At 40.2% G+C, this 3,992-nt stretch overlaps 1 protein-coding gene across 1 annotated transcript in view; it reads right to left on the bottom strand.

Moving 5' to 3' along the window:
• Positions 1-3,610, bottom strand: part of LOC121934508 (probable C-mannosyltransferase DPY19L1) — a 111,459-nt gene extending 107,849 nt beyond the window's left edge. The window contains exon 1 of the mRNA XM_042475075.1: positions 3,597-3,610. The gene's annotated coding sequence lies outside the window, so the exon portion shown is untranslated. The remainder of the gene's footprint in view (positions 1-3,596) is intronic.
• Between the last annotated feature and the right edge of the window lie 382 nt (positions 3,611-3,992).

The following is a 3,992-nucleotide window of genomic DNA, read 5'->3' on the forward strand; positions in this document are numbered from 1 at the left end:
TTGCACCTGTGCTCCACCACTACAGGCCAGCAGAGCAAGGGCAAGATTTAACTTTCACTAAGAATTATAGGCCTATTTCGTTTAAATAATGTCAGTTTTTTACATGATTGGTGGAAAGACTGAAGATATGTTGTGGAATTTACCTAATGATCAATTTACTTGGCAGGAGAAAATTGGAGAATTAAATAAATCCTCTGTATGCTAAAACAAAGGGGAGGGTTAGGATTACGACTAAATAAGTATGTTTAAGAAAGAACTAGTTTCTGACAGAGAAATCAAACAAAGGACCACCAAAACAAACATATGTACAATGAACCTATTACTTAATCATCGGTAATCCAACATCAGTACATCAAATACTTCAGGATAATTGTCCCAACGATGCAAGAGACCTTCAATGGCCTATCAACGGACATACGTTAGATGTAACAGGCATGAGCACTCAGCATTTATTGCAAGAGGCATCTAACATTGGGGGGGGGGGAGAATCAGTGCTACAGGGTTATATTAAACTTGAGTCTATCCACTGTTAGGATGGAAAGATGGAAGGTTGGTCGTTTTGGTCATGACAAACCTCCCTCCCCCCTCCTGCAGTCCTCATTGCGCATGCCAGAAAACCAAGCGGATGAGGAAACAGTTTTTTATTCTACCGTAGTTTCACAGTTGTGTTAGATTAAATTTTTTTGCGCATGTGTATTTAATCTGATTGATATGGGTGCGTGTGTAGCTTTACTTAGATTGGTTTGGGGAAGTGCCCCCCAACTATTTTGAGGCTGCCAGGTCATCCCAGCATCACCGTGGGGGGGGGTGTAACAAATTCTCTCATCTTCTAGGTGTGGGAGGGGGCAATTCCACATCTTTGGCTTTTCCCTTCAAGCTCAGAAGGGGCCTTTCCTGAAGTAGAAAATTTTAAAAGTGCAAAACAGCCTAAAGGGGCAAAAATGTGGATGAGAAACTTGCCTCTGCACCAGGGGGTGGGCTAAAGTCTTTTAAAATGTATTTTAAAAACATTCAAGGGCAAGCCAGCAGGACGGGGGCCATGAAAGGAAAAAAAAAACATCTCCACATTCCCTGGCAGCGCCCATCCTGAATAGACTAACTTTGGCGTGGTACAGAGCGCCAAAAGAGGCACAGAGGAGACGCCTCTCCTTGTCTGCAGCAGCGCGTAGCAACCAAATTGTGTGGCGCTGCTGTGCGCAAGAAGTGAAGCAATGGTGCAATGACTGCCCGGCGCAGCGCCGTTTGGACGCTGCACGCTGACACGTATTTGCTGTACACACCATGGATGGTGCCATGCAGCTGCGGGGGGGTGCCCATGATGTGCTAGGGTTGCAGAGTGTGTGCACACCCGCTCCCGAGCAACCCTAGCACATCATGGGCACATAGCAAAGGGCTCGTCTACGGCCTTTATTTCTGGTTAATGTTAATACTTCATTTGAAGGTTCATTATCTTACAGTTTTTCTTTCTGTCATCACAGATATCTAATGGTATTTTAATGTAAAATTTCAGTCCTTACCCACAGGGGGAAAATGTTCCTGCCTTCTTAGATATGGGACTGATTACAAGAATACCTAAATAATGCATTTGTTCTATTAGTACTACTAATTATAGCATTTATACAGTATTTTCCTAAACTGTATTCAGAGCATGAAACGTATACACATTATTTGTAAATGAGTAGTAGTTTCTTGATCCAACATTTATACATTACTAGGTATTCATCAATAGACTTATTGCAAAACAATGTTTAGTCACCTGCCATTCATTTCTATATTTCACTACCTAGACACTGAATTTTGAATGCAAGATCTAAGATGCTGCCTACCCTAATGAACGAGACCATGTGTAGTGTGGAAAGCAATATCCAGAGGAAAACATGGAAGCAAGAGGCATTTAAGCACATAACCTAAGACAAATAAATACTCATCCATAACAGTAAGTTATAAAATCTTAAACTACCATAGTGCACCATTCTCCAACTGCTTAATTCCTGAAGTTCTACACTTTCTTCTTCTCCAGTTCAGCCAATCATATTTGCTTTTCATATGGAAGAGTAATGAAAACTTATATAAACATGTACATGGATTTATCACTAATTAAAGAAAAGAATATCTTCTTCGGAAAACACACAACTCTCAGAAGTCTAAAATTAATTCTGAGTATCATTATGTACAGAGCTTGAGAATTGTCCATGGTTTGAAGACAGGCAACATAATGTACAAAAGTGTCAGCTTCCACTGATTTCCAAGGACACCTCCCCTTCAGCCTGAAAAAATATCCTATGATTTTATTTGTATTTATTTATTTTTTATTTATTTATTTATTAATGAGTGGTCGGGGCACTTCAAATGGAAGCATTTGTCTCTAGTTGCCTGCCCGTTTTAACCCCAGTGGCTTCTGGCAATTCATGTAACAAGTGACCTTTTGGAAAAATAGATGAGAGATAGCTGGACTCAAGCACTCACATTACCATAAATAAATAAATGAGTGACTTCCTTGCTGCTTCCTGCTAAGCAGGGAGGTTGGAGATGGCAGCAAGGCAACCGAGGAAGGGCTTAGATGACCTGGAGGGGGGGAGTGGTGATAACTTGGCATAAGACAAAAAAAAATAAAAATAAAAATGAGGACCCAAGAAGGTGGAGAAAGGAAGTGGGAAGTTCGGACTGACAAGGCTACAAAGAGCGTTGGGTCTGTGAGCTTTGAGTATGAAGTGTATGAGGGACAGGCATGAAAGTGGGGGAAGCAGGGTATATCTGAAGATGGAGAAAAAATTAATGGAATGGATTTAAGCCGCTCAAGGCCTTTCTAAATGTCAGCCTACCAGCCCAAGAAAGGTTCAAGCTAATCTAGAAGAAGGAATACGTCTGACACAGCTATAATGTTCCTGAGAGCAACCATTCTTTCCAATTCATGATTGTCATTATGATGTACAGACTTACTATGTAACCAGTATTCTTCCAAGACAGATATGCTCACAAGGAAGTCTATGCATCACTAGACAAGGGAAGGGCTCTCCTAGAGGGAGGACTGGATAAAATCTATCGGAGACCCTGATCCTTCCACCTATCTGTGGCATGGCCCACCAACAGGAAGAAGGAACACAATCAGGCACCTTTCTTCATTTTTGCAATGGTTTTGGCCTATATTGAATTACTGCCTGTTATTGCAGATATGAAGGGTCTTGAGGAATAGAAAATCAGGATGAATGAACAGTACCATTTGCTATTAAATTACAAAATGTGTCATCCTCAAAGCAAATTTTTACAAGCTGAAACACTGGAACTTCCAAGGAGGGAAGTAGGGCAAGGTGAGCAAAATTCCTAATGGAAGGGTCATTACATGATCAGGACTGGTGGGGTAAAGAAGATCAGTGGTCACAGAGTGGAGCATGTAAGTGAACGACTTGTGGAATCATAATGCTTCACTATAATCCATAATAATCCACATTAGGAATCAAACTATCATAAACAATGGTTGTATAACATTAAGCTAATTTTCTAGTATAAACCACTTGGGGAGATTCTTGCTCTAAAGATGGCAGTTTAGATACCTTGAAATATGCAGTCATTTAGTCATGTAAGACAAACTAACTTACCTGACAAACTATCAAAGAGGGCAGCATAGGATGTCAGCAACATAGAGTTTCAAACTAGGACCAAGCCACTGCAAGTGTGCCTAAAGAATAAAACATCTGGACAGATCTCAGTTAAATGACTGACGGTAACAATTGGAGTCACAGAGTTATAGAGAGCCTCAAAGGACCAGTTATGGTAAACATAAAACACAGAAAGTGCTATCTTGAAACTTTATTCAGTCTCCAAATATACCTCTCATCAATAATCTGCTTCTAGTATATAGTTTTTTGTAACTAATCCCCCCTCATAGTTAAAAAAAAAAATAGAGCACTCATAATTTCAGTGTACCATGTAGACTTATCCTTTGTCATATTTTACTTTCCATCACACCACATTCATATTGACAGTGAATACAT

The sequence above is a fragment of the Sceloporus undulatus genome, chromosome 6 (genome assembly GCF_019175285.1).
Source record: "Sceloporus undulatus isolate JIND9_A2432 ecotype Alabama chromosome 6, SceUnd_v1.1, whole genome shotgun sequence".
Taxonomy (NCBI): domain Eukaryota; kingdom Metazoa; phylum Chordata; class Lepidosauria; order Squamata; family Phrynosomatidae; genus Sceloporus; species Sceloporus undulatus.